The sequence below is a fragment of the Lolium perenne genome, chromosome 4 (assembly GCF_019359855.2).
Source record: "Lolium perenne isolate Kyuss_39 chromosome 4, Kyuss_2.0, whole genome shotgun sequence".
Lineage (NCBI taxonomy): Eukaryota > Viridiplantae > Streptophyta > Magnoliopsida > Poales > Poaceae > Lolium > Lolium perenne.
Genome location: NC_067247.2, coordinates 121633762 through 121646400, shown reverse-complemented (window position 1 = coordinate 121646400; position 12639 = coordinate 121633762).

Below are 12639 nucleotides of genomic sequence, written 5' to 3'. Positions count from 1 at the left end.
ATCAATTTGATCAATAGCTTGTCAGTGATTGCTTACTGGCTAATTCTGTGGCTATATGAATCAATTGTCTAGTGATGCTATTGCTCAAGCATCACTGTGTGGTTGCTTACTTGTGCTGTTGCTTATTTCTAGCTATCTAGAGTTGCTCTAGTGGCTATGAATTAAGTTGTCTTGCTTAACAGTATGCTGCTGTCATGTCTAGCATGGATCTGTAATAAATTCATGCTTGGATTATTTAATTATGATGAACTGCTTATGCAGTGATGATTTAAATGTCTTGCTTGTATATGAGTTTGCTGTTCATGATTCTTTTACAAGCAATTAAAATCTGAATCCATTTCTGGATAGTGATGTGATCTATTTGGCTTGCTCTTATTTGGTGCTAAGTGTGATGTGACCTCAGTAGCCTTGCTACTGATTGGTTGCTCACATGATTGATTTGATCTTGTTGGCTACTCACTTTGCTTGCATATTTGGGAATCATATTAAGTATGAATGCCAATATGCTTGCCTGTGAAGAAATCTAGGGTTTTACTGATGGTTGCTTGCTTAGGATCTTCTGTATAGTCTTAGCTGCTAATCTATGCTATCTACTGGTGCTATCTGTGCATGTGATCTTGCTAGTGTGTGCATCTGTGCAAGATTTCTAGCTTCTGTGCACAGGATCTGTATCTGGATGGTTTCTATCTTAGTAGCTTTTGACTGGCAGTAATCCTTGGTGAAAACCAAGTGATGATTCACCCATATGAGCATCTGCTCATCCCATGCTTATGCATATGATGGATTAGATCCATTGGATCTCTTCCAGGAACTAGGTATACCTTGTTCCAGCTCCTAGAATGAAATGTTTTGTTGTTGCAGTCTTGTGGTTTGTGCACAGCCCTTCACCTCCAGTCCTGGTTGATCTTCTAGGTCACCATGATTTCTGGTGGCTGAGTGTTTTGTGTTTTTGTTCTGTTCTTGAGCAAGAACAGTGAAGAACACTTGATGTTGTTCTTGGATATGGCTTGCTGTGTGTTGCTCTGGTCGACAAGGCATGGTTTCTAGGGTTTCTGCCTATTTATTACTGCTGTGGTCCTCCTCTGGCTTGGACACCTTACCCTGGCATATCTAATGACTCATCTATGGTGTTGTGCTGTTGGTGCATTGCACCAATAGGTGCTGTGGTGAAACTTGAGCCCCTGAGGTGCTCAGGTTTGGTCTGCTGGTGCTCTTATCTTGATACTGTCCAAACCTTTGGACAGACAAAAGTGTCAATGACACTTGGTTAACTGACCAAACTACACATTGCTAGTTTCTAATCCCCTGGCTAGTGTCTTTGCTTTGTTTTGCAGGTTTTTGAAGGTGAATATGACCAGAAGATATTCTCCAAGTCATTAGTCTAAGTTTTAGTTTAGGAATCAAATTGTAATCTTCCTTTTTATTTCTGTTTATTATTCATTAATTCTTGTATCAAGAATTTTGTAAAGACAATGTAATTTGTGTTGTGATATCAATAAAGCCCAAGGTTTTTGTTTATGAGCTTTTGATTTATGTAATATTTATATTCTGGAATAATCATTGTATTTGTGATTCACTTTGAAATTCAAATTTGTTTGAATTCATAAGTTGTTTGAATTATGAATTCCATTTATATTGTTCAATGTTTATTGTTTAATGTATTGACACTTGTCAAATGAAATCAATTCCCCAAATCAAGCAAGATACAAAAGAGATCATGTCGAAATTTCCCTAACTCACAATGCCTAACCCTAAGTGCAAAATGAGAGAGAACCTCGATCCCTCTTAGGTTTAGTTGCAATAAGGCGCGAAAATTTCCCCCGTTTTGCGATGAAATGCACATCCCATTTCTAAATCTACCCTTCGTTGTTCCTATGTTCTGGGTTATTACAGCCTCTCCCCCTTAACAGAAACTTCGTCCCGAAGTTAAGATTGGTACCTGAACATCTCGGGGTAAGACTTCCTGAGTTCTTCTTCCGTCTCCCAAGTGGCTTCTCGCTCAGGATGATGTTGCCATTGCACTTTACAATATTTGATTGCCCTGTTTCTTAACTTTTTCCATTGAACTTCTAAGATTTTTTCAGGCCTTTCCACATAGGTTAGATCAGATTGCAATTCAATTTCTTCATATGTGATAGGATCATCCGGTGCCTTCAAACACTTTCTGAGTTGTGATACATGAAATACATTATGAATTTGACTTAGTTGTGCTGGTAATTCCAACTCAAAAGCTGTTCCTCGATTCTGACTGATTATCTTAAATGGTCCGATATATCGAGGACTTAATTTTCCTTTTACTCCGAACCTCTTAAGTCCTTTCATTGGGCTAACCTTCAGATAGACCATGTCTCCCACTTTCGGTTCCCAATCTCTTCTTTTTAAGTCGGCGTAACTCTTCTGACGACTCTGAGCTACCTTGAGTCTATCCCGGATCACCTCGATGACATCTTGTCTCTCTTTGATGTAGTCCGGTGTAAACTCCTTGTTTTCTCCGGTTTCAAACCAACAAATTGGTGATCGACACTTCCTTCCGTACAATGCTTCGTACGGTGCCATCTGAATGCTACTCTAATAACTATTGTTATATGAGAACTCTGCTAAAGGTAAATGATCCTCCCATGAGCCTCCAAAGTTCAGAGCACAAGCTCTAAGCATGTCCTCAAGTATCTGATTGGTTCTTTCGGTTTGTCCTCCGGTTTGTGGATGATATGCTGTACTGAAATCCAACTTGGATCCCAAAGATTCTTGTAGTTGTTTCCAGAATGCTGATGTGAAAATCGAACCTCTATCTGAGACTATCTTCTTTGGTACTCCATGCTTACTCACAATTTCCTTCACATATATATCCACAAGCTTTTCTGCATTATCTTTTGTGTTTACGGCTATGAAATGAGCACTCTTGGTGAGTCTATCCACTATTACCCATATCATATCCTTCTTCTTATTAGTCATTGGTAAACCAGTAACAAAATCCATTCCTATTTCATCCCATTTCCATTCTGGTATCTCTAGTGGTTTGAGTAATCCCGCAGGACTCTGATGCTCTGCCTTCACTCGTTGACATATATGACATTCCGAGACATATTGTGCTATTTCTCTCTTCATGTTGTTCCACCAGAACATCTCCTTCAAATCCATATACATCTTCGTACTTCCCGGATGTATGGAATAAGGGGTTTCATGTGCTTCTTTTAATATGATTGACTTCACTTCTGGATCATCTGGTACACAGATCCTTTTCTGGAAATATAATGAATCAAAATCCCCTAGATGGAATTCCGATGGTCTTCCTTCGCCAATCCTTTTTATCTCCTATTGGATGAACAAATCATCCGCTTGCTTTCGGATAATCTCATATTTCAAGTCTGAGTACATCTCATCCATTATCCTCATGGTTGCTATACTTCCTTTGACATCACCCTGAATAAACAGAATCTGAGCATCTTCTAACTCCTTCCGAAGTTCCTTCGGAATTTCCCATTCCGTAGGTTGATTCTCCGTACTCTTCCTACTTAGGGCATCTGCTACTACATTAGCTTTGCCTGGTGTATAGTTGATCTTAAGATCGTAATCCTTAATCAACTCTAACCATCTCTTCTGTCTCATGTTTAGTTCTTTCTGGGTGAAGAAATACTTCAAACTTTTGTGATCAGTGTATAACTCACACTTGGATCCATATAGAAATTGTCTCCAACTCTTCAAAGCATACACAACTGCCGCTAATTCGAGATCATGTACTGGGTAGTTGTGTTCATGTGGTTTCAACTGTCTTGATCCATAAGCTATTACCTTCCGATCTTGCATAAGAACACATCCAAGTCCATTCTTGGAAGCATCACAATACACCGTATAATCCTTTCCAGGTTCAGGAACTGCTAACACCGGTGCTGTGGTTAACTTATCCTTGAGTGTTTGGAAGCTGGCTTCACACTCATCAGTCCACACAAATGGAGTATTTTTCTTGAGTAACTTGGTCATTGGTCCTACAATCTTCGAAAATCCCTCTATGAATCTCCGATAATAGCCTGCCATACCAAGAAATCCTCGTATCTCCTTAGCATTTTTAGGTGATTTCCATTCCAATACGGACTGAACCTTATTTGGATTCACCGCTATGCCTTCTTTGGTTATCACATGTCCAAGAAATTCAACACTATCTAACCAAAACTTGCACTTGCTGAACTTCGCATATAGCTGATGTTCCCTCAAAGTTTGCAGAACTATCTTCAAATGTTTGGCATGTTCTTCTTTATCTTTGGAATAGATTAGAATATCATCTATGAACACTATCACAAACTTGTCCAAGTACTTCATGAATATCTTGTTCATCAAATTCATGAAAATTGCTGGTGCATTTGTTAGTCCAAATGGTACAACCAAGTATTCATGGTGTCCATACCTTGATACGAATGCTGTTTTTGGTACATCTTCCTTCTTGATCTTGATTTGATGGTATCCTGACCTTAAATCTATCTTTGAGAAGACTCCTGCTCCTTGAACTTGATCAAAAAGATCTTGAATTCTCGGTAAAGGATACTTGTTCTTGATAGTTACATTGTTCAAATTTCTGTAATCTCCACACATTCTCTTTCCTCCATCTCTTTTATTCACAAAAATAACTGGTGTACCCCATGGTGACACACTTTCTTGAATAAATCCCTTCTGTTCCAGTTCATCTATCTGAGCTTTTAGTTCCACTAACTCCTTTGGCCCCATCTTATATGGTGGTTGTGCTATTGGTGCTGTGCCTGGAATTAGATCGATTGTGAATTCTATCTCTCTATCGGGTGGCATCCCCGGTAGTTCCTTAGGAAATACATCCTTAAACTCATTTACTACAGGAATATCTTCAATTCTCACTTCCTTCAGGCTATTGAGTTCCAATCCGATCTCCAACTCACTGTACCTATCTCCTTGGAACACTATTCGACCTCCTATGGAGTTGCGAAGTGACACTGTTTTATCTCCACAGTTAATCACCGCTCCATTTTCTGTCAACCAATCCATCCCTAAGATGACTGATATGTCCTTCATGGGTATGATGAATAGGTCCGCGAAATACACACAGTCACATATGGTTAGGACTTGTGCTTCTTTCACGTGGGTTACTAAGATCGTTCCCCCCGCGGATAGGACAGTTATAGGGGTTTCTAACTTAGAACATCTAAGCCCGAATTTTTCCACAAACTCCAATGCAAGAAATGATGTGGTTGCTCCAGTATCAAATAATACTTTGCCAGGATGAGTAAGAATGCTTAGCGTACCTAAGACTGTTTGATCCGACTCTTCCGCTTGTTCCAAAGATGTGCAATTCAGCTTTCCATAAGGCTTTCCCTTCTTGTTGTTGTAGTTATTGTAGTTGCGGTTGGTGTTGTTGTTATTGTTGTTGCGGTTGTTGTTGTTGTTGTTTCCACCTCGTCCTCCAGAGCTCTGTCCGCTCCAAGATGCCTTGTTCGGACACTCCGGCTTGATGTGTCCTTCCTTCCCACAACCATAGCAGATGATTCTGGGTTTCTGACAGTCCTTCTGCAAATGACCCCTTTGGCCACAACTGTTGCAGATGATCTGGTTAATTGGGTTCTGACTCTGACCTCCCCGGTTGTATTGATTACCAGTAGTAGGTCTGTATCGAGGTTTGAAACTCCGATCAGGTAATGGTTTACTGATTGGGTACTTCCTTGGCTCTATACGAGCTCTCTTCCTCCTGTCCTCCTGGACTTGCCTGTAGTCATCCTCGAAAGTGATTGCCGAGTCAATCAGTTCCTGGAATTCGGCAGTCCGTGCCAACCTCAGTTGCATCTTCATGTATGGATTCATGCCTTTCATGAATCGCTTCTTCCGCTTCTCCTCGGTATCTACATCCTCAGGTGCATACCTGGATAACCTATTGAAATCCCGAACATACTGCATAATTGGTGCAGTATTCTGTCTTAGTTCTTCAAACTCCCTCTTCTTCAACTCCACCACGCTGTCCGGAACATGAGCATCCCGAAACTTCTTCTTGAACTCCTCCCAGGTGAATACCTTATCTGGAGGGTGTACTGCTACAAGGTTCTCCCACCATGATGCTGCTGGTCCTGACAACAGATACGTGGTGTATCTAATCTTTTCCTCATCGTTGCATCCAACAGTCTTCAACTTCCGTTCCGTATCCATGAGCCAATCTTCAGCGTCCATTGGTTCTGGAGCTGATGTAAATGGTAATGGTTTTGCATTTTGGAAGTCCGATAGTGTTACTCCCTTGCCTTCATTACCCCTATCATTAATGACATGGGTAAAGAAATCCTGCATATTCTTGCTCTGGCTTTCCTGGTAACGCCTCCTATCTTCCTCCATTGACCTCATATATTGTTGGAAGTCTGGGTGCAACATTGGGTGTGGTGGTGGTGGTGCGTTTTCTGCTCTAGCTGCTGCATCTGCTTCCTCTTTCTCTCTGGCTTCCCGCTCTCTGCGAGCCTCTTCAGTTTCTACTAACGCCATTTCCCCCTAGTCCTGTAACAAAGAGCGATTACTCATAATTACACCATGCAAATGTTTTCTGAGCTCAACTCAATGTCCAGAACTAGTCACACAATGAAATCAAGAAGCAAATCCAAAACAAACATTTATTATGTATATACACTGTATAATACATAACACACTCACAAACTTATATTACATGTGGTACATATAAACCACTTATTTGGCTCAAAGCCCAAGCCAACGGAAATTTAAAATACGTTCTATTACAATACCACCTAGATTACTTTATTCTTCCTTGGAGCTCTACTCCTCATCGTCTTCATTCGCCTCCGCGTACATCCCTGGGGTCCATCCGGTACAACGGTCTGTCCTCCGAAGACCGTCCGGAATGAAAGTTCTTCCCGTAGGTATGTAATCTGAATCGGACGAAGTGCCGAGACAGAGATCTGTCATTCCAAAGTAACTAGATAAAGACTCATACATATCCCCAGTGGAATACAGTGCCTCTTCTCCAGTCATCCATGGAGGATTCCTATTCACTTGACCCCTCATCTTCTTCTTCTTCTTTTTCTTTGTTCCAGAACTCTCACCTACTTCGTACTGTGATGGTTTAGATATTCCCATCTCCAAATCTAAAGAAATGGAATCAGTACCTTTCTCTTCCTGCCCATAGTGTTGGTTAACATTCGGGTTAACCGCATCACTCTCATCTCCTGTATCACATGGAATTGGCTCCTCCTCATCACCGAAAGGTTCCCCGAAACGCCAACCCGTCGAGTTTTCAATCGGTGACTCCGAGCAATTTATGTTCCATGAGTGGTCTCCCCCATATCCAGTATCATATGATGCTGACACGTGTGGGTAGTGCGGAACAAAGTTAGGTGTAAGTGGATCTCTTGTAGGTAGATTTCTCTTGAACCACTGGTCACTCAAATCTACATCACATGCAGGTTAAAGAAGGGTGTAGTATGTTGTGGTTGTGCCCTCAAGTCATGCATCCGAGTTTGGACTTTATCAGGGTCCGTGAACTCAGCTAGCATGTGGTCAATCTCACCTCTCATCTTCATGTGTAAAAGGTACATCGTGGTCAATAAAGACTTACAACTATCCATGTGCTTTGTGCTGCGGCTTCGTGGACTTACGTGGGCTAATACCAAATGATTAAGAGTGGGATCCTCATCTTCCTCGGCATGAGGTATATGAGAAAACTCTGAACATAGGAGTTCTACTGACTTATGCTGCCTTATCTCAAGGATTGCCTTGAATAGGCCCATATGGTAGGCTGTGGTGATAGTTTTGGCTTCTCCGTATGGCATTATACGACTCATCAGCAGTTGTTCCGGTAGTTGGACCGATACTCTGCACTTGACTAGGATTTCCCCATCATAGTAAGTATACTTGATAACAGGTATCCGTGGATCGCAATGAAGTTCCTTCAGCATCCCACACAGGAGAGCTGTTATTGGTCCATCATAATCACCGAGCCAACCCTCAACTTTCCTCAAAGTCCTCTTAGGAAAAGTGTTCGCCATTATGGCTGTATACAAAAGCAGAATATTAGTAGTGATAATGCATCATAATAGCTATAATAAAGAATTATCGCACTAAAATATATGGTTTTGCTATTCTCAAGTGAATAATCACCATACTTCTAGAGAATCCTTTACTATTTCTACTAGACTCCTACAGGTTTCTTCCCTATACTAGGTTTTTCCAACCTAAGGTCGCAACATTTGCTCTAATACCAGCTGCGGTGACCCAGCATACCACTGCATGTTGTAGTATACAAGTCGTTGATATGATCTTTGTGAAGGGGCTTCCTCACAAATTGCCATATCCCTCAGAGTGGTACAACAGAAACATTGCAGGTCATACACTCCATACTTTATTACAAACATTGTCTTACAAGTTGGTATTCTCACAGGTCCTATGAGAACACCCTAATATACTACTAAAGTACCATTACACCTCATACTAAAGATGAAAAGAGCTCAACAACTTATTTAGGTAAGTTCTACGTTGCTCGGCTCTATGATGCTAGGGTATGTCACTACTCCTCCACCTCCGTGTTATCTGGTCCGTAGACTATCCCATAGTCTACGCCTTCCACTCCGCCGGTAAGATCAGGTTCTTCGTAGACCAGCTCGTAGCTTCCTTCTGGTGCTCCATCGTTGATAGCCTCCACTTCGGAATCACAGTCTAGCAAGGGTGTCGAAAGAAAGTGAGTACAGAGGTACTCAGCAAGTTCTAAAAGAATAAAAGGTGTTTGATGCACTAGCTACGACCATTGATCAGGAAATCGCAGGTCAATGCATGTTTTGAAAATGTTTCTTCAAAAGGTTGCTTTTATTATGAAAACTATGCCCGTCAGTCTTCACAGGTTGACTAGAACTTCGTGGAGTTCCTTTCCTGCCGCGTTCGCAGTTCCCTTCCCGGAACAAGGAGTGACAGCCACAATTTGATACACTCTGCAGAGGTGCGTTACTTTTCCCACAAGAGATCTCACCCCTTTTGCCATCCGCAGGGACTTGCCCCCGTTCACACTTCCTTTGGTGTGAGGCCAGGTATAAAGATCCAAGCCCACACCGCCTTCTCCGCGACTGCAAACCCACCCTTTTGTCCACCCGTACACCTCCAGTAGACTTTCCCCCGATAATACGGCTTTACTCATGGTGTACTTTGGACAATCCTTCATAGATCGTAGAGCCATCATCACTAATGGATGGGGATTTAAAAGGCTATCCCAACCTACGGCAGTGCCTCCAACACCCCGCCGGCTCTACCAATCCGTTGGCGTGCAGAAGGGAAACGATACAGCTGGCTTTTCCAGAGCCATTATAGATCTCATGGTCAACGCGGTTTGTACGGCGCTAGAATCACTGGACGGCATTGGTAATTTAATCCTAGGGTGATATAACCCATTGCAATGGAACCTCTACCATATCAACACATACCATGGTTCCATTGCCAGCCACATAGTCATATTCATAGTTGGAAAATAACATTTCATTTGCGATGCAGGAATGATAAGTATATAGTTTTGCATTAAAGTAATAGAAAATAATCAAGTTGACATGAGCAAGGGTGAACTTGCACAGTGGATTTGCGAGATAGTGCAGTTCAATGCAGTTGATGGAACCTGGACCTCGGGTTCTGTAAGAAGCATCATTGTCCGGTAAGGACAATGTTATAAAAATCCAAATAATGCAATCATGGATGTATTATTTTATGTTGAATCCCTTTACCCCATTGAGTTATTACAAGTTAGGGTTGTATTTAAGATTTATGTCTTTGACGGTAATTTACAATTGATTTAAAAGTGTTAATCATGGTAATTCACACAAAGTACAACAATTTTCAAAGTAAAATGATTTTACTTGATAATTACCTTAGTCATTCCAAAATAATTTGAAATTATAGAGTTACCTCTATAGTTTTTGGAATAAAAAGGAATATAGTAGTTTTCTGGGAAAAGTTCCCTTGTTCAAATGAAATGACTTGGAATAATAGAATCTCATGTTGAAATGTTTGAAAATAAGTTTTTGAACTTATTTGAGATTTTTCCTTGAATTTTAAATACAAGGAAATAATAATTGAAAATTCCAAGTTATTATTTAAATTCTAAAAATTCATAATTTTGAATTTGTTCCATAATTTCATTTCCTATTTTATTCTGGTTAAGATTTATTTTTCGTTTATAAATCCAATTTTTATTGGATTTTTAAAGTTGTTTATGATTTATAAAAATTTGGTAAAGTTTTGGTCTTTTATTAAATGTAAAATGACCAAAATACCCCCTGGACCCCTATTGGGCCCAGCCCAATTAAACTAACCCAGGGACGGCCCAAATAGGCTGGCCCCCTTTTGGGTTTGGTGGCGCCGAAGCGGCCCACCACTCTCACTCTCACTCGGCCCTCTTCTCACTCATCTAACCCTAGCCTCTCTGGCGATTCCGTGGCGATGGCGTCGCCGCCATGGCCGCCGCCCTGCTCCGGCCATCACCGGCCTCCTCCGCCGTAGCCACTTACCGATCTAGAACCGCCTCGAGCAGATCTATCGATCTGTCCGAGCCGTTTCTCTCCTCTCGTCCTCTCCTGGCGAATCGCCTCGATCTGGATCTCGTGGAGAATCGCCATGGGCGATCTGGTGGTCTCCGACGAGCTCTCGCCTTCGTCGTCGTGTGCGCCTCCGAGACCGACCTGGCGCGGGTGCTGCTCGCAGCGCCTGTGCCGTCGTCTCCGTGCTGTGCTGCTGTGGTGGTGTTCGTCGGCGTAACGCCGGCGACTTCCCTGGCTTTGCAGCTGCTATGGCCGCGCGGGCACTGCCTCGCCATGCCATAGTTTCTGCCTCCAGGCGCGGGTAAGGTTCTCTGTTCCTCCTCCTACTCCTCTGTGCGCCTCCCCTTGTTCTTGTGCTTCTTCCTCCTCATGCTATGTTACTCTCTCGGTGATCTTGTGATCATCTAGAGTCATGCTCTTCTTTGCGCAATCTTGCTTTGTGCTTCGGTTTCTTGTAAGCTTATGGTCGATTACCGATTATTGGTGCGGCACACGTCGATTTGCGGGCTGTTCATGCGATGCTTGCTTCTCTGCTACTCCTCGCTTGCTCTACACGTGCCATGCTATCTTGTGCTTGCTTATGGCTTGATATACCCTGCTGTTCATGCTTATAGGCTTGCTATGCCTTCTGGTTTATTCATACTTGCTTGTCTAGGTGCACTTGTGATGCATCTGTGACACTTGTGTGTGTGCCAGAGGTGCCTGTGATATGATTCAGTATTAATTCTGCAAGCCAATGATCCATTGGATCATTTCTTGCTTGTTGGCTAATCCCTCTGTGTAGCTTGACTTGCTATGATTGATCAATTTGATCAATAGCTTGTCAGTGATTGCTTACTGGCTAATTCTGTGGCTATATGAATCAATTGTCTAGTGATGCTGATGCTCAAGCATCACTGTGTGGTTGCTTACTTGTGCTGTTGCTTATTTCTAGCTATCTAGAGTTGCTCTAGTGGCTATGAATTAAGTTGTCTTGCTTAACAGTATCTTTCTTTGTCATGTCTAGCATGGATCTGTAATAAATTCATGCTTGGATTATTTAATTATGATGAACTGCTTATGCAGTGATGATTTAAATGTCTTGCTTGTATATGAGTTTGCTGTTCATGATTCTTTTACAAGCAATTAAAATCTGAATCCATTTCTGGATAGTGATGTGATCTATTTGGCTTGCTCTTATTTGGTGCTAAGTGTGATGTGACCTCAGTAGCCTTGCTACTGATTGGTTGCTCACATGATTGATTTGATCTTGTTGGCTACTCACTTTGCTTGCATATTTGGGAATCATATTAAGTATGAATGCCAATATGCTTGCCTGTGAAGAAATCTAGGGTTTTACTGATGGTTGCTTGCTTAGGATCTTCTGTATAGTCTTAGCTGCTAATCTATGCTATCTAATGGTGCTATCTGTGCATGTGATCTTGCTAGTGTGTGCATCTGTGCAAGATTTCTAGCTTCAGGCACGGGATGCATATCTGGATGGTTTCTATCTTAGTAGCTTTTGGTAGCGGTAATCCTTGGTGAAAACCAAGTGATGATTCACCCATATGAGCATCTGCTCATCCCATGCTTATGCATATGATGGATTAGATCCATTGGATCTCTTCCAGGAACTAGGTATACCTTGTTCCAGCTCCTAGAATGAAATGTTTTGTTGTTGCAGGCTTGTGGTTTGTGCCTGACCCTTCACCTCCAGTCCTGGTTGATCTTCTAGGTCACCATGATTTACGGTGGCTGAGTGTTTTGTGTTTTTGTTCTGTTCTTGAGCAAGAACAGTGAAGAACACTTGATGTTGTTCTTGGATATGGCTTGCTGTGTGTTGCTCTGGTCGACAAGGCATGGTTTCTAGGGTTTCTGCCTATTTATTACTGCTGTGGTCCTCCTCTGGCTTGGACACCTTACCCTGGCATATCTAATGACTCATCTATGGTGTTGTGCTGTTGGTGCATTGCACCAACAGGTGCTGTGGTGAAACTTGAGCCCCTGAGGTGCTCAGGTTTGGTCTGCTGGTGCTCTTATCTTGATACTGTCCAAACCTTTGGACAGACACAAGTGTCAATGACACTTGGTTAAGCGACCAAAGCGCACATTGCTAGTTTCTAATCCCTGGCTAGTGTCT